Source organism: Giraffa tippelskirchi, chromosome 4 (assembly GCF_054371585.1).
Source record: "Giraffa tippelskirchi isolate mGirTip1 chromosome 4, T2T-mGirTip1v1.2.pri, whole genome shotgun sequence".
Taxonomy (NCBI): Eukaryota; Metazoa; Chordata; class Mammalia; order Artiodactyla; family Giraffidae; genus Giraffa; species Giraffa tippelskirchi.
The window spans coordinates 175124500-175145849 of NC_137278.1; the positions used below are offsets into that span (position 1 = coordinate 175124500).

The 21350-nt window shown below is 40.1% G+C and overlaps 1 long non-coding RNA gene across 1 annotated transcript in view; it reads right to left on the reverse strand.

Moving 5' to 3' along the window:
- LOC145546030 (uncharacterized) overlaps window positions 1–21350 on the reverse strand; it is a 1126586-nt gene that overhangs the window by 658326 nt on the left and 446910 nt on the right. The gene's annotated exons all lie outside the window — the stretch shown is intronic.

Here is a 21350-nt window from a genome sequence, read left to right on the forward strand (position 1 = left end):
ATAGTTTCTGGTCTTACATTTAGGTCTTTAATTCATTTTGAGTTTATCTTTGTGTATGATGTTAGGAAGTGTTCTAATTTCATTCTTTTACATGTAGCTCTCCAGTTTTCCCAGCATCACTCATTGAAAAGGCTGTCTTTACCCCAGTGTATATTCTTGCCTCCTTTGTCAAAAATAAGGTACCCATAGGTGCATGGGTTTATTTCTGGGCTTTCTATCTTGTTCCATTGGTCTATATTTCTGTTTTTGTGCCAGTACCATAATGTCTAGATGACTGTAGCTTTGTAGTATAATCTGAAGTCAGGAAGGTTGATTCTTCCAGCTCCATTCTTCTTTCTCAAGATTGGTTTGGTTATTCAGGGTCTTTTGTGTTTCCATATGAAGTGTGAAATGTTTTGTTTTAGTTCATTGAAAAATAGTATTGGTAATTTGAGAAGGATCACATTAAATCTATAGATTGTGTTTGGTAGTATAGTCATTTTCACAATATTTATTCTTCCTACCCAGGAGCATGGAATATCTCTCCATCTGTTTATGTCATCTTTGATTTCTTTCATTAGTGTCTTATAATTTTTGGTGTACAGTTCTTTTGTCTCCTTAGGTAAGTTTATTCCTAGATATTTAATTCTTTTTGTTGCAATGGTGAATGTGATTGATTCCTTAATTTCTCTTTCTGATTTTTCTTTGTTAGTGTATATAAATGCAAGTGATTTCTGTGTATTGATTTTGTATCTTGCAACTTTGCTAAATTCACTGATTGACTCTAGTAATTTTCTGATACTATCTTTAGGGTTTTCTATGTACAGTATCATGTCATCTGCAAACAGTGAGAGCTTCACTTCTTTTCTGATGGCTTCCTTTTATTTCTTTTTCTTCTCTGATTGCTGTAGCTAGGACTTCCAAAATTATGTTGAATAATAGTGGTGAAAGTGGAGAGCCTTGTCTTGTTCCTGATCTTAGGGATAATGCTTTCAGTTTTTCACCATTGAGAATAATGTTTGCTGTAGGCTTATCATATATGGCCTTTACTATGTTGAGGTAGGTTCCTTCTATGCCCATTTTTGGAAGAGTTTTAGTCATAAATGGGTGCTGAATTTTGTCAAAGACTTTTTCTGCATCTATTGAGATTATCTTATGGTTTTTAATCTTTCAATTTGTTAATATGGTGTATCACATTGATTGATTTATGTATATTGAAGAATCCTTGCATCCTTGGAATAAACCCAACTTATCATGGCATATGAGCTTTTGATGTGTTACTGAATTCTGTTTACTAAAATTTTGTTGAAGATTTTTGCATCTATGTTCATCAGTGATTTTGGCCTGTAGTTTTCTTTTTTTTGTGTTGTCCTTGTCTGGTTTTTGTATCAGGGTGATGGTGGCCTCATAGAAGTGTTCCTTCCTCTGCAATTTTTTGAAAGAGTTTTGGAAGGATAGGCATTCGCTTTTCTCTAAATGTTTGATAGAATTCTTCTGTGAAGCCATCTGGTTCTGGGCTTTTGTTTTTTGGGAGCTTTTTTGATCACAGCTTCAATTTCAGTGCTTGTAATTGGGTTGTTCATAATTTCTATTTCTTCCTGGCTCAGTCTTGGAAGACTGAACTTTTCTAAGACTCTGTCCATTTCTTCCAGGTTATCTAGTTTATTGCCACGAGCACGTGTGTTTTAATTTCATGGCTGCAGTCAGCATCTGCAGTGATTTTAGAGACCAAGAAAATAAAGTCTGTGACTGTTATTAAACTCTTGTTTTATTTTTCTTATTAACTTGTCTCATATTAATTTAATTCTTAGACCAGCCAGAAGAAGTCAGCAGGATAGAGGAAAATTTCTTCATCCCCAATAACAAATAAGACATATAAAACTTTTCCTGTGCATTCATATCTTTTAAATACAAAATTGGAAGTGAGACATGGAATATTTCTTGCCGTATCAGCAAACAAGGATGTCACAGTCACCAGCGATTCTAGCCACCATGAGCCCTGAGGGAACTTAGGAAGGAAAGAATACCTGCCATCTAGCAGCCGTCAGACTGCAGCCATTCCCTGAGGAACTTAGGATGTGAAATCAGGATCCTGGCCCCTAATAGCTGAGGTGTATTTCAAACTAATGATTTCAGGGAGCACAGATTCTTGTATCTTCCCATACATAGAAAAGTGCCAAATTCCTAAACTTGGGTTATCCGGATTTCTTTAATTAACAATAATCTTTTGATGTTCAGACTACTTGTCCTTTGTTGCAAAACTTCTATATAACCGGCTCCTCCCCTCATCTCCTTGGAGCAGATCTCTCAGGGTCACTTGAGATGCTGTCTCTTGGGCTTGAAGTCCTAAAAACCCCCAACAGATATAACATAACTCTCAACTTTAGGTTGTGAATATTTTTTCAGTTGACAGAATCCACTGTACTCTTATAATCTTTTTTTAAAACTAGATATATAATAAAGATATATCTCCGTGTCATTATAGTTTCAAATTATTATTTTAATCGCCTAATAGTGTATGGTATGATGCTACCAAAGTTATTTGAATATTTCTGTATGGTTAGACTTTTAGCTTTTTATTTTTCAACTTTTGCTCCTATAATTAATGTGGTGAGGAGCATTCCTGTACATATACATCTTTGTGTAATTTCCTAGCTATTTCTTCATATCAGAATTTTGAAAGTGAAATTATAGAAGCATTATGTACTTTTTAAAGCTTTTGGTACATATTGCTGTATTCTTCTCCATACTGGACATGCACCAATGGTATGAAATTGTCTGTTTCCTCTCACTGTGATTGTAAAACACAGAATGCTGCTCACTATCTGAGGGTTCTGTAAGAATTAAGGACTTCTCTGGTGGTCTAGTGGTTAAGAATCCACCTTCCAATGTAGAGAACAGGGGTTCAATCCCTGGCTGGGGAAGTAAGATCCCACATGCCACAGGACAACTAAGCTCAACTAGAGAACCCCACGTGCCACAACTACTGAGCCCATATACTCTAGAACCCATGCTCCACCAAAAGAGAAGCCCACTGGCTGTAACTAGTGAAAACCCATGTGCTACAACAAAGACCCAGCACAGCCAGAGAAATTAAAAAAAATAATGATAACTAAGTCATCAGTAACTGCAATTATTGACCACCGGTGCACTCTGAGAGGACTTCAAGATGAACACAGGATGAAGCACTCTATGCTTTGGGAAAAAGGGCCCCTAAATAGACACAGACCTCAGGAAAAATTATAGTGAATCCAGGTTCTTGTATCTTGCACATACAGGACAAATGCTAAAATTATTAACTGAGATACCTCTTCCTTATGACTAGCAGTAACATTTTACCAAAATGTATGCTTGACTGCAAGAGCTTCCTAGGGGGCTCAGTAGTAAAGAATGTGTCTGCCAATGCAGGAGATACAGGAGACTTGAGTTCAATCCCTGGGTTGGGAAAATCCCCTGGAGGAGGAATGGTTACCCACTCTAGTATTCTTGCCTGGAAAATCCCAAGGACAGAGGAGTCTTGTGGGTTACAGTCCATGGGATTGCAAAGAGCTGAACACGACTTAATGAATAAGCACAACTGAGCATGCATGCATGATTGAGCGCACATATTCCATAACCAGATCATATATATATACTAGCTTTTCCCCTACCTCAGCAGAGCAGTCCCCTCAGAGCTACTGAGGGGCTTTTCCCCAGATTATAGTCCTTAGTAAGACCCTGACTAAAACTTAACTCACAACTCTTATGTTGTGTGAACTTAGGTCAACATTAAGGTTCCACGGTGGTTCAGACGGTAAAGAATCCAACTGCAACGTGGGAGACTTGGGTTTAGTCCCTGGGTTGGGAAGATACCCTGGAGGAGGGCATGGCAACCCACTCCAATATTATTGCCTGGAGGATCCCCATGGACAGAGGACCCTGGCTGGCTACAGTCGATGGGGTCACAAAGAGCTGGACATGACTGAGTGACTAAGCATGGCAAGTCAACATGACCATAAATGTGAACAAATTTTAAACCACCTGCCTTGTCGTTCTGAAAACCTCAGCCTGTTGAAGATGGAAATTGTGTAAAGGTAGCCACAGGGGCCTGGGCTCCACGTGGTGTGAGACTGTTCTCTGAGGCCTGAGACCTTGTCCTGCCCCTTGCTTAGGTTTGTTTTCCCAATGGTTTAAAATTTCCAGCAGTGCTCTCTCTATTTCACTATTTAGTGGGATGCTTTACCTGTGTCTTAACTGGACTTCCTAGTCGTCCACTGTTCTTTCCTTATTTCCTCTGGGTGAGGTGTTTGAAGTGAGTTATCTCCCATCAAGCTGGGTCAACACACAGTTGGGTCAAATCTCACTGCAGATCGCTGGCATGAGGTCCAGCCAACATTTAATTGTGCTAGGATGGGAATTGTGCTAGGGAATGGAAATGGAATGGACAACAAGATGTCTTCTATCTCTATTAGACATATCTGTCAAATATAATCTTGGATGTTCCAAACTTCGTGGATTATAAATTATGTAGCTATCAGGTATTTAGTGTAAGTATACCCCATATGTAAAGTCTAGACTTTCATATTCTCAAATTATTTGGCAAAGAGGAAGTATTTATATAAAAGAAACAAGTCAAGGTAATGAGAATAAAGACATGGGACTATTGCTTTGTAAAGTGGTTTGGAGTGTAGATAATATAAGCAGCTACAGTGTGATTGTATGTGTTCTCCCCATCCTCTACCTACCCTCTACCATCTGCATGTAAATTTCCTCATTGGGGATATTATATCCTATTTAAAAAATCTAAGACAACCTTTAGAAGTCTCTGTTCTACATTTCTATCTCATGAAATTTCTTTTTTTTTAAAGAAAGTGAAAATATATTTCTCTCCTTTTTCTCTTTTCCTATCAGTTCAGTTCAGTTCAGTCACTCAGTCATATCCAACTCTTTGTGACCCCATGGACTGCAGTACTCCAGGCCTCCCTGTCCATTGCCAACTCCCAGAGTTTACTCAAACTCATGTCCATTGAGTCGGAGATGCCATCCAACCTTCTAATCCTCTGTCATCCTCTTCTCCTGCCTTCAATCTTTTCCAGCATCAGGGTCTTTTCAAATGAGTCACTTCTTTGCATCAGGTGGCCAAAGTATTGGAGTTTCAGCTTCAGCATCAGTCCTTCCAATGAACACCCAGGGCTGATCTCCTTTAGGATGGACTGGTTGGATCTCCTTGCAGTCCAAGGGACTCTCAAGAGTCTTCTCCAACACCACAGTTCTTTTTCTATAGTTTATTTTTAATATTAAAATTCAGTTACTCAAGTCAGTGGGGATTTATATTAGCAGACTTTACTAAAAATTCCAAATAGCTATGGTTTTGCTATTCTTTGAAATCTCAGCTGCAGTTACTGATAAGTCTTTTGATGCCCCAAGGACTCCCTTGTGGTGTGGTAATTAGATGATACTTGCAGATGCATAATCTGGAAGGTTGGTTCCTAGTGGCACCCCAGGTGAGAAGATACACTCATGCCTGGTTTGTCCTAATTGCAGGTGTGATCATAGGAGGAAAGCTCAGTGATTTCTGCCTCATCTCTGATTACTATGACTCTGATGCAAAGTGCTACAGGAGTTGTCTTTGAATAATCAGCAGTCTAGGTAGAACCAACAGTGTGAGCTCAGAAGTGGAAGGGCTTGGATTGCATTTTGTGTGGAGTGAGGGGAGGAACTGGGTCAGCAGCAGCTGTCACTTGCTACTTATGTGAAACCTAAGTTTCTTGACACAGTATTGTACTGCATTTGTAGTTATTCCCCACAATTTTGTTTAGGGCAAGAAGTAAAATTTACTCAAATATACAGAATAACGATGTTGGAAGCAATTTTTAACTTATTAATTGAATGGCTTATCTTTATAAATAACAGATTTCCTCTGCTTTCCTTATGGTATTTACTGATATTATTTGAATGCAAGAATCACATATTCTGTTTTTAGCTAATGTATTTTCATGCATACATATCATTTTACACTGCCTAGTGACTTGTGTTGATAGTCACTGGCTGTTGATAAAACTGGCTGCAAGAATTGTGGACTTGCTTTTGTTATGGTGTTGCTTATTGCTGTGTACTTTATTCACAATGGAGTGGTAAGTGTATTGGAAATGGACCAAAAAAGGCAAAAGCTAAATTGATCTTTTTCCTCTCAAAATCAAATGTTCCACTTGAATTGAAATATGTGATGAACAGAGAAAACAAAGCTCCACCAAAGTAGTTTCTTTATCATTATAAATCACTGGCTGGATCTGCTTGACAGTTTCCCTTTATTAGAGCACACGGTTTCCTTTATAGTAACTCCAAGATCAGCTGCTTTTTTAATTAACCACTATTATTATTGTAAGTAAGAATAAGGGCTATAGTTTTTAATTGCAGAAATGTCAAGATCCTAGTGTTCTAAGCAGCACCTAGGAGTTGAGTTTCCCATCATGCTGAGTTATTATTCCTCTTCTAAATTTATGGATTTCTCTCACCCTTCTTTAATATTTACAGTATCATAATGCAGAACTAAGATGCTCTACAATCACCAAGTAAATTTAGCATTTCCTCAAATTACCAAGACAGAATTCTGTGACCTATATGTTATATCTGAAGCTACTGAAAATCCAGCACAGTTGTATTGTGAGAAAAAACAGTTATTTATCTAAAAATTATAGATGTTCTGATTCCATGACCTTTCTATGATCATGCACCAAGATGGAGTTATGAGATCACTTTTTCCTTCTCACAGTACCCAGAGCCAGCAGGTGTATATGCATTGCTGTGGACACACAAAGACTTTTAAGGGGAGACATGGGACTTAGATGTAAATAAACATATTTTAGTGCTTCAATGTCCATTTTCCTAAAATTACTTGAGCATTGACCTGTAATCATGACAATAAATTTGTTCTCCTTTCTACCCTCCCTTCCACAATTATCTTTCTCTCAGCTTACAAATATAAGGTATACTTCTTACCCTCAGTGGTATTGTATCACAGGTGTAAAACTGCGGAGGCACCAGACAAGCCTCAAAACACAATTTGAAATTCTGGTGTCAGCAAACCCTCCTTCCATTAAGGCACGAACAATTCAGGAAAGAGCTTTCTGTCTTTCCTGCTATATTTCTATTTCTGTGAAGGATAAAGCATTAGAAACAGGTGCTTCGACTCATGTCAGTTTTCACATGAATGGAATTCAGAAGGGTTCTGATCATTATAGAAATTATTAGCAGTATATTTACTTGAATTTTAAAAAATGAAGTAACCATTTTTTTCAGCAGAAAGAAGTTTTATTTGGCCAACTGATTTGGTAACCAAAAATGACTTTGTCAGCTAAGTTGTATGGTGGGTATTTTCCATAATTTGAATAAATGAATCTGTAATTCCAAGACTTTAAATAAGTTATATTCAAAGCACATGTTTGGGAGGTAGTTTTCCATACATAGCTCATGTTCCAGCAGAGTCTGAGCCTTCTGAGCAAAGGACATGTTTGACTGACAAATAGCCTTGGAAGCTAGAGATACACATCAGGTGGGATTTAAAGACATACTGCCACTTTCTGAGTATGTGAGTTCAATAAGGTGCTTTTAAGTAAAAGATTAAAAGATGTAAGCAACAATATTTTGTTTAGTCTTGGAAAGCTCTATTTATGCTCCTCCCAGTAGTTGAAAAGGTGAAGGACTCTAAGAAAAGAGCAGGAAGTCAGTTTGCAATTATGCAGAATTCTAATTATTTGCTTTCAACAAAATTGGATGTGAATCTATTGAATTGTCAGATGACACTTTAATAAATATGTGTTCAACATAAATCATTACATAAATTTTGGCATATAACATGAAATAAGTTTAAAGAATTGAGTCATTGCTATAACACAACTTCTCTTTCCACTTTCACTAGTTCATGTGAACCATTTAAAAAGTCAAAAATTAGAGGTCAAGTCTATGCTGCATGTTCTCTCCTTCTGGCAACCAGTAGTAGTGATCTCAGATATAAGGATTAACAACCAAAACAAACTAAACCTCCAACATTCAGAATAGCCATGTCCATTTTATTGAGAGATGCATATTTTATATTTATACTTCTGAATAATAGATTAGAATATATTTATTATATTGATTATGTATTAATAACTTAATGACAACCGAATCTAAAGTAATTTTTAACATTTTATAAAGCCTTATGGTCAAAAGGAAAATTTTAAATTTATGTGCATATTTTGGTGCAGAAAAATAGGACAATCAACAAAAGAATTTAAAGAATAAAAATATGTTTACAGTAAGATAAAATGCTGAGAGGGAAATGGAATAGAAATAGGAGTTTAAGGAGAAGAATGAAATACAATTAGCTTGTCCACACTGTTTAAATAGAATATCATCAGCTTTAATAGTTATTACATTTAGATACCATGGGTTACATACAAAGCAGTGATATCACTTATTTTATAATGCCTGCACTTAGAATAAGCTGGAAACAACATCCTTTCAGCTAATTAAAATCATGAAGAAATTTAGACATCAGTTTAAAAAGGTGAAATTTAATACATAATTTAAAAGTTATATTAGGAAATAAATGAGCAAAAAGAGACAAAAGACAACTATCCAAAGTTCTTAACAACATCCCCATGACATTCTCTAGAGTCAGCGTCTTCCTTTTTTTAAAAGTATTAGTAGTATTGTACTTCTAGCAAGTGATTTGTTTTTGGCCCAGTTGAAAATCTGTGCTAATAGTAGTAGGGGACAATTATTGAAAAAAAACCACAAATGAATAGGGCAGGTGACTCTCCTGGCTCAAAGTTTGCAGAGAGGGAGTGCCTTAAACCATAGGGAAGCTGGGGCAATATAATCACAAGCTGATAGAATTTAGATTGGAGACTATGAAAGTCAAATGTCCTATTAGTTAAATGACTTTTCAAAAGGTTTCAGCACACTTTAGCACTAATTGAAAAGAATCCATGGAAACAAGATAGAAGAGCAAAGTAATTGGAGACTGGAAATTATTTTTAGGGAAATATGTTAGAGAAGGTGATTTACATTTACAAGAAGATGGGAGCGGTGTAGGAAAGAGGTGAGAAAATTTGTCTCAAGAATCAGGTTACAGTAGGAGATGAAAAACCAAAGACCCATTGAAGTAGACCCCAGTTCAGGTTTCTAAGAAGCAGAGCATGAAATAGGGAAAAAGAACCGTCTTGTAGTTGACAGAGATGGAAAAGTATTCATGTACACACACATTAAAAGATCATAGAGAGAAAGAGAGTAATGGGAGCTATCACTTCACTGCTAAGTATTGAACAAAAAGCAAAGACCCTGAATGATACCAGGCATGATGGCAAATTTATCAATCTATCTACTTCCAGTTTTATTGAGATACAAGTGACATATAACTTAGTTTGAGGTGTACAACATAATGATTTGATATGTACTGTAAAATGATTATCACAATCAGTTTAACATCACTTCATATAGTTACACATTTTATTTCTCTGTGAAGAGAATTTTTAAGATCTACTTTCTTAGCAGTGATCAAATATAAAGGCAGTATTGTTAACTATAGTCGCCATGCTGTAAACTAGATCCCTGGAACTTATTCATTTTATAAGTGGAAGTTTGTACTTTTGCCTCCTTTCGCCCATTTCACCCATTCCCTGTCCCTTACTTCTGGCAACCGCCAGTCTGTTTTCTGTATTTATGAGTTCAGTTTTTTAGATTCTACATGTCAGTGAGAACACACAGTATTTGTCTTCCTCTGTCAGACTTATTTCTCTTAGCATAATGTCCTCAAGATCCATTCATGTTGTAGCAAATAACAGTATTTCTTTTCTCGTGGCTAAATAATATTCCATCATATTATCTGTCTAGCTATATCCATTTATGCACTGATGGACACTTGGTTTGTTTCTATGCCTTGGCTATTGTAAATAATGCTGCAGTGAACACGGGGGTGAGATACTTTTTCAACACAGTGATTTTGTTTCTCTCGCATATATTTCCAGAAATGGAACAGCAGATTTAAATAGTTTTCTTTTTGGCCTAGATAATGTAATTAGACTATTTTATCTTCCATATTATCTACCCAGTCAACAAATGATGAGTTTGCTTATCACTCTGCTTCCCAGGTGGGGCAGTGGTAAAGAATCTGCCTGCAATGCTGGAGACATAAGAAACATGGGTTCAATTCCTGGGTTGGGAAGATCCCTTGGAGAAGCAAATGTGCTACCCACTCCAGTCTTCTTGCCTAGAGAATTTCATGGACAGAGGAGCCTGGCAGGCTGCAGCTGATGGGGTCACAGAGAGTCGGACACAACTGAATGACTGCGTGCACAGCCTGCTAGATGTCAGGGGGCTTGTGAATAGACACAGCCTGGTCCCCGCCCATAAATTCCTCAGAATCTCAGAGAAAAAGCACACAAATGGCTGTAGGAATAAGCAGTAAATTGTGATGCAAGAGGAACAACTTTCAACTTGGGCAGACAGGAAAAACTTCATTTACTGCCTCTCTTTGCAAATATTCACCCAGCAGCATGGAGAGGAGCTAGGACATAGCAGTGATTGTGATGGACCCAGCCCCCACCCTGCTGGTAGTGCGGATGTGTGAAGGCCATGTGAATTTCTCCCTGGTGGCGGTAGCTTGCAGCTGGAGGCAGAAATACTCTTTTCCCCATTCTCATGCATTTTTCTAGTTTTTTGAATTGTTCTTTCTGTCCCTCCAAGCATCCCACAATCTAGCACTCCTTTATGATGCAACGAATTCCACCTGTCTGAACATGACATTCAAGACTTTATGGTGTGGCCCCAGATGCCTTTCCAACTTTGCCTCCAGTTACCCTCTCTCACTCCTTCCATTCACTTCATCCTCTTATCACTTGATGCTTCACCTTCCAGAAACATCTGTGTTGCTTTAAAGCCCTGTTCCCTTGTTTCTCTGGCTTACTCTGCCTGGAATGCAATCTTTTTCTTTCAGGCCTCATTTGCATGTTTCCTTGACTTCAGCTTTTTGAAATCCTCTTCATCTTTCCTTTGCGTCTCAGTGCACAGCCATGTCTTCCACAAAGATGCCTCAGATCTTCCAGTCAGAAATATTCCCTTTCTTCTGTGTCTTCCCATGGCACTTAGTTCCCTTTACGATGTGTGCAGTTTCCAGATGTCTTGACTTCACATAAGATCTTAAACTCCTTGTACAGTACCTGACAAATAGGAGCTACTTCAAAAAAAACTTGTTCACTGAATAAAACACCCAACGGTTGAGTCTGAAGGAGTTCACTAATTGAATCAATGTGTGCCTCATGTAAACATATAGTGGTTGATTTTCAGAAATCTGTTCTCACTATCCCAGAATTTCCAGAAAAACATGGGACACAAGGTAAATATTCAATACATGCTATTAATAGTAATTGTATCTGAATGTCAGGTGTGGCTGAAGAGTCCAGATGAACAGCTTCTTCTCTGTGTGTTCACTCGTGTTGTGATTGGTTTTCAATCTGGCATCAGTGTGAGTAGCTCTGATGCTATTTTCCTCTCTGAGTTTCTGCTCTAAGGATGCTACATTCTTTACAGCAGGGTTCATTGGGCTGGCACATGCTGCTGCTGGTGAGGCTTCTCAGCATTGCCTAACTGGACAGTGGGATGAGGAAGAGTGTTTCAGGGCATCATGAAAGCCTGAGTCATGCTTGCCCAATCCATGATTGCCTCATTCCAACTTGCTATCCCAAGAGCACTTGCAGATCCAAGTGTTCTCCATGTCTTGCGTATCCATATGTGCAGCGAGAGTGTTCATTCACGCTCAAGAACCTAGCTTCAGTCCAGCAGCTCATCATGGATGAGGCTGGTTCTCTATTTAATGCTGGGCTCTGCTAAGCTGCTTCAGTCATGTCTGATTCTGTGTGACCCTATGGACTGTAGCGCACTAGGTTCCTCTGTCCATGGAGTTCACCAGGCAAGAATACTGGAGTGGGTTACCATTTCCTTCTCCAGGGGATCTTCCAGACCCAGGTATCAAACCCTGTCTCGTAAGTCTCCTGCATTGGCAGGTGGATTCTTTACCACTAGCGCCACCTGGAAAGTCCTATTAAATGGAGGTGATATCAAAATAAGCGCTCAGGGAGTCTGTGTGTAGAAGGAACATTTTGACCTTCACAGCTGCCCTGTTTAAAATCATTACTTTCAGCCTGTGGGTCAGATCTGAGTCTTAAACTGTGGTGACACTACACACCCCTTGCCCACTTTCCTGATTTCCTAGTTCCTCTCAGGTTCATGCATCAGTGGACTGTGTATGTTCTAACAGCAGCAATATGGTAATGGTTTTCAATTCTCTGCTCCCAGTGAAAATATTCAGCTATATTCTGGGTTTTCCTGGTTGTTCAATTATCTACTATTGCTTTACAGACTATCTTAAACATAGTGGCTTAAAATTATTTTATTATTATTCTGTGTCTATGATACTGTGGGTCAGGAACTCAGGGCACAGGGAGAAGTATTCATCTCTGTCTCAGGTTTCTTGGGGCTTCATCTGTGTTACTTTAAATAGCTGAAGATTCAACAACCAGAGGCAGTGGAGCACAGTTAGATTTTTTGCATGGAGGCCCACGGCTCTGGGAGTTAGTTTTATTTCTTTTTTTTTTTTTTTTTAGTTTTCTGAATGTTGAGTTTTGTTTGTTTTTTTTAGTTAGTTTATTTTGGGAGTTAGTTTTCTAAGACATGGGAAGTAGAGGTTGCCAATCTCTTAAGAGCATGGAAATTGTCACTACTTTCATCAGAGGAGGAGTGGCCAAGATGCTAGAGCAGGAAGCTTTTGAGCTTACCTCCACTCATGGGTACACCAAAGTTAAAACTATTCACAGAGCAACTGTTGATGAAAAAGGACAGGGAACTAGTATAAAAGCTCTAAAACTAAAAATATAAATAAAGAACCATATCAAGATGGCTAGAGGGATAGATGGTTACACCTATATCCTGAGATGGGCAACCCACAAACAGGAGGAAAACAGAATGTCAGAGGTTCTCCCCAAAGAGCAAGGGTCACATCAGTCTCCCCAGTCTGGGGGCTTTTGTACCACGAAGATAAGCTGCTAGAGCACCTGACTTTGAAGGCCAGTGGGGCTTACTTTCAGGAGCGCAAGAGGGCTGTAGGAGATAGACTCCACTCTTAAAGAGCATACACAAAATCTTACACACTTCATGACACATGGTAGAAGCAGTAATTGAAAGGATCCTGGGCCAAACCCACTTGCTAATCTTGGAGAGCCACCTGGAGAAGTAAGAGGCAAGTGGGGCCCACCCTGGGGACATGCACACTTTTGGCAGCAATTTTGGGGAGCTCATTCTACCATGAGGACATTGGTGTTTGCAATTGCTATTTGGAATCCTCCCTCTAGCTTATTAGCAGCTGGATCTGATCTGCCCATCAATGTGTTGCCACCAATATGGGGAGGCCTCGAGTCAAGAAACTAGGAGGATGGGGACACAGTCCTAGCAAGCCTGCTTCCTGAAGACCTCCTGAGCCCCCAGCTACTCCAGGACCAGCCCTGTCTATCAGAGGATTTAGGATGCAGCCCCATACACCAGTGTGCTGGCACCAGCACTGGGACCCCCAGGGCCCTGCTGCCACAGACCATGGGACCCAGTTCTACCCATCAGTGTACCAGAACTAGGCCTGGGACCTACCTTACCCAACCAGCCCCTAGTACCCCCTGGGCCCTGGCCCTGCCTACTGGCAAGCTGATACCACCACTAGCAAAGTGACACGAGACACTTTGAATCCCTCAACCAGCTGCCCTGGAATCCAGCCTCAATCACAGTGGGATGAAACTAGCTTTGGGAAACTCCAGACCCCACCATCAGCTAGTCAGGATACAGCACTGTCCATCAATAGGTAAGAACTAGATCCAGGTCCCCCAGCTCCACAATCAACCACCAGGGGTCTAGCTCCATACACTGGTAAGCCAACACTAGCCCCAGCACCACCTGGGGCTCTACAGTAAGCAGCCTCATGACCTGGCCTCACTCTCCAGCAGTGGGCAACTTCTGCACAAGGCAGGACCTTGCAATCAACCAGAGCAAGGGTCAGCCACACTTAGCAGACAACACACAGTAGTCAGCCCACCACAACAGAAGGACCCATGCAATCCACAGAGAGGGCACCCCTAGAACATAGAGCTCTGGGGTCCTGAGGGGAGTGCACTGCTAAAATATATGGGAGAGATCCCCAACCCCCAGGCTACAGACTGCTGACCTGTTGGGAAGTGGGCCTCACAGCAGGAAGGAGTGGTGAGTGGGCAAGTGAAGCTTCATCTGTATTTTCAGCTGTATTTACTGCCTGAGCTCCGCATCCTGTCAGATCAGCAGTGGTATTAGAGTCTCATAGGAGCAGGAACTCTACTATGAACTAGAGATATAGGTTGCTTGGTCCCTTTGAGAATCTAATGCCTGATGATCCAAGGTGGAGCTGAGGAGGTGATGCTAGCACTGGGTGGGGGCTGCAAATACAGATTATCGTTAGCAGAGGTTTGACTGCACCAAGGCTGTAGTAAATCAATTGCTTACAGACTCATATCAAAACCTTATCAGTGAGTGGCAAGTTCCAATTAAGCTGCATCTGGTGGCAGGCTTTAAGTCAGAATCTGACACTTATTTCAGTCTGCTCGGGGCCTGCCCATTGTTTTATTTACCACTTCCATCCATACCTCTTTCCCACATTGTGCAGTTGTCTCAGTCACAGTTTTGGTAAGCCTACAAGCTAACCCCAGCCAAAATGAGTGAAAAACAAACATCACAGTAGGGCTTCTTTGAAAGGGAAGAAAGATCCAATGATGAGAGAGATCAGAAAACTCTAAGACTGCCAAAAAAAGAAAGCTTCATTTAAAAGAAAATACCAAGAATCCTACTTAAATTATGGGTTCATTGCAACAGGTGACTCACTTTCTCCAAATCTGCTTTGTGTAATATGTGGATCCAAGGAAGTCACGAAAACGTCACAACTGCTTTGCCACATGGAGACCAAGCACTTTGCATTAAAACACAAGATTTTGGAGTTTTTCAAAAGAAAAATCATGAACACAAGGAACAGAAGCAGTTATTGAAGGGCACCGCTTCATCAAATGTGTCTGCACTGACAGCATCATTCTTAGTGGCTAACTGCATTGCTAAAGCTAAAAAGCCCTTTACTATTGGTGAAGAGCTGATCCTGCCTGCTACTAAGGACAATTGTCATGAACTTTTAGGAGATATTTCAAAAGGTGGCACATGTTCCTCTTTCAGCTAGCACCATAATTAGACAAACTGATGAAATAACAGAGAATTTTGAGGCATAATTGTTAGAGAGGATTCATCAGTCATCGTGGTACACAATCCAGGTCGATGAGTCTGCCGTTGTTAACAATTAGGCAATGATGTGTGTTTTTGTGCGATATATTTTTCAGGAGGATGTGCATAACTTCTGTTGCCAACCAATGCCACAGTTACAGAACTATTCAAGTCTTTGAATGATTACATATCATAAAAACTGAGTTGATCATTTCATGTCAGTACATGCATGGACAGAGTGGCTGCCATGACTGGATGGCTTTCTGGTTTCACTACTCAGATCAGAAAGGTCAATTCTAAATGTGAGTCTATGCACTGTGTCATCCATAGAGAAATGCTAGCTAGCCATGCTAGCTAGTCACCTGAACTTAACAACGTTTGGCAGGATGTGGTTAAAATTATCAACCATATTAAAGTACATGCCCTTAACTCATGTCTGTTCATGCAGCTCTGTGAGGAGATAGACGCAGAATACACATGTCTTCTCTTATACACAGAAGTGAGATGGCTTTCTAAAGATCGATCACTGGCCAGAGTTTTTGAGTTACAATATCCACTCCAGAGATTTCTTTTATAGATACAGTCACCACTGGCAGCACATTTGTGTGACACAGAATGGGTTGCAAAACTTGCTTATTTGTGTGACATATTCAACCAGCTCGAAGAACTCAATATGTAACTTCAGGGAAGAATTACAACTACATTCAAGTCAGCAGATAAAGTGGCTGCATTCAAAGCCAAACTAGAATTATGAGGGTGACAAGTGAATATTGGGATTTTGATATTTTTCAAACATTTTGAAAGAGACTGAGCTAGGGACTTTTTCTTCCAGCTGGTGCATCATCACCTATCTCAGCTTTCAAAAGGGTTTGAGCATTACTTCCCAACCACAAAAGACCCCCAAACTGGGAAGGATTCCACGACCCATTTGTGAATAAGCCAGGTGAATTTGTCTGTGCTAGAAGAGGATTATCTGTTTGAGATCTCAAATGATGGTGGCCTTAAAAGTATGTTTGAGATAACTTCAAATCTCCATACATTCTGGATTAAAGTCAAGGTGGAATATCCTGAGATTGTCACAAAAGCACTGAAAAGCCTGCTTCCATTTCCAACATCTTATCTTTGTGAAGCAGAATTTTTGGTTGCAGTGACAGCCACCAAAAGGAAATTATGGAGTATACTGGACATAAGCAACACATTCCAAGTGTCACTGTCTCCCATAATTCCCAGATGGGGCCATCTAGTTTTAGGAAAACAAGCACTGATTTCACATTATGGTGAGTTTTATAATTATTATATTACATATCACAATGTAATAATAATAGAAATAAAGTGCACAATAAATATAAGGTGCTTGAATCATCATGAAATCATCCGCCATCCTTCTTACCCTCATCCATGGAAAAATTGTCTTCCACAAAACCGGTAGTTGGTGCCAAAATGGTTGGGGACCACTGAGCTATAAAGTATCTCCTACAAAATTCCATTTCTCCAACGTTGGAAAAGGTAACATACTTGCTAAATACATAGAAATAAAAACAGTAAATTAGGCAAAATGAAGTGACAGATGCACATGTTCTAAATGAAGGAACAAGGTAAAACCCCAGAAGAACTAAGTGAAGTGGAGTTAAGCAATCTATCTAATAAGGAGTTCAGGGTAATGATCTTAAAGATTAAAAAAGAACTTGGTAACGATAACCCTATATGGGAGACAGAATAAGAGACACAGATGCATAGAACAGTCTTATGGACTCTGAGGGAGAAGGTGAGGGTGGGACGTTCTGGGAGAATAGCATTGAAACATGTATATTATCATATGTGAAACAGAACACCATTCCAGGTTCGATGCATGAGACAAGGGCTCAGGGCCGGGGCAATGGGATGACCCAGAGGGATGGGATGGGGAGGGAGGTGGCAGGGGGGTCCAGGAAGGGGAACACATGTAAACCCATGGCTGATTCATGTCAATGTATGGCAAAAACTACTACAATATTGTAAAGTAATTAGCCCCCAACTAAAATAAATAAGTTTATTTAAAAAAAAAAAAGAACTTGGGAGAAGATTGGATGAGCAGAGTGAGAAGTTAGCTGAGATTGTGGCAGAGGCAGAGGCAGGAGCAGGGTAGTGACCAGCACCTCGACTTTCCAGCACAATGGAGTGGGAGGCTGCAGAGCACTGCCCACCCGCCTCAGGGCAGCTGGGCTTCCTGGGCCCGGACAATAACACTGAGGAGCTGGAGGTGAGGTAAGGGGGGCCAGACCATAGCCTGTGGCTGCCATGTGGGTAGCAGAATAGCTTCAGGGCAGCCAGCAGCAGCCGTGAGGCTGGGGAGCCCTCAGCTCATAGGCCTCCTCCGACCTCGACTCCAGCCTTCCCTGGAACACTTTCCCAGCAGCTCCAACAGGACCTTTTCCCTGCCCCCTCAGCAGGGTAACCAACACTCAGGGGCTGGTGAAGGTTTATATGCTCAGTGAGGACCAGTGGTGGGACAATGGCTGCCAGGCATGTCATCCAGCTACGTGGAGTCGTTGAAGGGCACGTCCCTCTTAGTCAGGGCTGGACAAAATGTGGTCCACTGGAGAAGGGAATGGCAAACCACTTCAGTATTCTTGCCTTGAGAACCCCATGAACAGTATGAAAAGACAAAAAGATATGACACCGGAAGATGAGTCCCTCAGGTTGGTAGGTGTCCAATATGCTACTAGAGAAGAGCAGAAAAACAGCTCCAGAAAGAATAAAGAGGCTGGGCTAAAGCAGAAATTTCACTCAGTTGTGGATGTGTCTGGTGGTGAAAGCAAAGTTCAGTGCTAAAGAACAATATTGCATAGGAACCTGGAATGTTAGGTCCCTGAATCAAGGTAAATTGGACATGGTCAAGAAGGAGATGGCAAGAGTAAACATTGACATCTTAGGAACATTGACATCATTCTAGAACATCGATATCATCTCAGTGAACTAAAATGGATGGGAATGGGTGAATTTAATCAGATGACCATTATATCTACTACTGTGGGCAAGAATCCCTTAGAAGAAATGGAATAGCCCTCATAGTCAACAAAAGAGTCCAAAATAAAGTATTTGGGTGGCAATCGCAAAAATGACAGAATGATTTTGGTTCGTTTCTAAGGCAAGGCAAACCATTCAACATCACATTAATTCAAGTCTGTGTGCCAATAACTAATGCTGAAGAAGATGAATTTTAACAGTTCTATGAAGACCTACAAAACCTTTTAGAACTAACACCAAAAAAAAAGATGTCCTTCTCATCAAAGGGGACTGGAATGTAATAGTAGAAAGTCAAGAGGTACCTGGAGCAACAGGCAAGTTTGGCCTTGGAGTACAAAAATGACACAGGGCAAAGGCTAACAGAGTTTTCCAAGAGAATGCACTGGTCATAGCAAACATCCACTTCCAACAACACATACCGAAATCAGATTGATTATATTCTTTGCAGTAGATGGAGAAGCTATATACAGTCAGCAAAAACAAGACCTGGAAGTGACTGTGGCTCAGATCATCAGCTCCTTATTGCAAAATTCAGGCTTAAATGGAAGAAAGTACGGAAAATCACTAAGCCATGCAGGTATGACCTAAATCAAATCTCTTATGATTATACAGTGAAGTTAACAAATAGATTCAAGGGATTAAATCTGGTAGATAGAGTGCTGGAAAAACTATGGATGGAGGTTTGTAACATTATATAGGAGGTGGTGACCATAATCATCCCTAAGAGAAAGAAATGGAAGAAGGCAAAGTGGTTGTCTGAGGAGGGCTTTAAAAAGCTGAGAAAAGAAGAGACGCAAAAGGCAAAGGAGAAAGGTGCATACCCATCTGAATGCAGAGTTCCAAAGAACAGCAAGGAGAGACAAGAAAGTCTTCTTAAGTGAACGATGCAAAGAAATAGAGGAAAATAATAGAATGGGAAAAACTAGAGATCTCTTCAAGAAAATTGGAGATACCAAGGGAACATTTCATGCAAGGATGGTCATGATAAAGACAGAAGCAGTTAAGATCTAACAGAAGCAGAAGATATTAAGAAGAGGTGACATGAATACAGAGAAGTACTGTACAAAAAGGTCTTAATGACCTGGATAACCATGATAGTGTGGTCACTCACCTAGAGCGAGACATCTTGGAGCATGAAGTCAAGTGGGCCTTACAACAAAGAAAGCTAGTAGAGGTAATAGAATTGCAGCTGAGCTATTTCAAGTCATAAAAGATAATGCTGTTAAAGTACTGCCCTGAATAGGGCAGCAAATTTGGAAACCTCAGCACTGGCCACAGGACTGGAAAGTTCGGTTTTCATTCCAATCCCAAAGAAAGGCAATGCCAAGGAATGTTCAAACTACCACACAATTGCACTCAGTTGACATGCTAGCAAGATTATGCCCCAAATCTTCCAAACTAGGCTTCAGCAGTACATGACCCAAGAACTTTCAGATGTACAAGCTGGCTTTAGAAAAGGCAGAGGAACCAGAGATCAAATTGCCAACATCTGCTGGATCATAGAAAAAGCAAAGGAATTCCAAAATAAAAAAATCTGCTTCATTGATTACACTAAAGCCTTTGACTGTGTGGATCACAGCAAACTGTGGCCAATTATTCAAGTGATGAGACTACCAGACCACCTTTCCTGTCTCCTGAGAAGCCTGTACTCAGTACAACAAGCACCAGTTAGAATGGACGTGGAACAATGAACTGGTTCAAAATTGGGAAAGGAGTATGCCAAGGCTGTATATTGTCACCCTTCTTATTTAACTTACATGCAGAGTACATCATGCAAAATGTTGTGCTGGATGAAGCACAAGCTGAAATCAAGATTACAGGGAGAAATATCAATAATGTCAGAAATGCAGATGACACCACCCTTATGGAAGAAAGCGAAGAGAAACTAAACACCTTCTTGATGAAGGTGAAACAGGAGAGTGAAAAAGCTCACTTAAAACTCAATACTCAAAAAACTAAGATCATGGCATCTGGTCCCATCACTTCATACCAAATAGATGGGGAATAAATGGAAACTGACAGATTTTATTTTCTTGGGCTCCAAAATCACTGTGGAAGGTGACTGCAGCCATGAAATTAAAAGATGGCTTTCTCCTTGGAAAAAAAGCTGTGACAAACATAGACAGCATATTAAAAAGCAGAGACATCACTTTGCTGACAAAGGTCCATATAGTCAAAACTATGGCTTTTCCAGTAGTCATTTTTGGATGTGAGAGTTGGACCATAAAAAAGGTGGAGCACAGAAGAACTGATGCTTTCAAAATGTGCTGGAGAAGACTCTTGAGAGTCCCTTGTACAGCAAAGCAATCAAACCAGTCAGTCCTAAAGGAAATCAACCTTGAATATTCATTAGAAGGACTGATGCTGAAGTGGAAGCTCTAATACTTTAGTCACCTGATGCAAAGAGCCAGCTCATTGGAAAAGAACCTGATGCTGGGGAAGATTGAAGGCAGGAGGAGAAGGGGGCAACAGAGGATGAGATGACTGAATGGCATTACTGACTCAGTAGACATGAGTTTGAGCAAACTGTGGAAGATAGTGATGGACAGGGAAGCTCAGTGTATAGCAGTTCATGGGGTTGCAAAGGGTTGGACATGTTTGAGCAACTGAACAACAACAACAGCAAAGAGTTAGGAAATATAAAGAAGAACCTGAGATGAAGAACACAATATCTGAAATGGAAAATACACTAGAAGGAATAAAATGTAGATTAGATGATACAGAAGAAGGTATCAGAACACTAAAATACAGAGTAGTGAAAATCACAGAAGCTAAACAACAAAAAGGAATTAGATACAAGTGACTTTTTGTTAACTAAATTAATATTTTAGGTCACATTCTTAAACTGTGTTCTGTAGAAACTTTAGATTCTTAAATGTGCTTCAGATATTCTATATGTTTTTTTCTTCTTTTCAAAACTAGTTAATGAAGTACCTACCAAGAATTCCAGCTTGCTCTTAGTGCTTAATGCAATCACTAGTCACTGGGTTTCCAGGATTTTAGAGAAGTTTTTGTCTGTTTAGACAGGTTTGGGCTTCCCAGGTGGCTCAGATGGTAAAGAATCTGCCTGC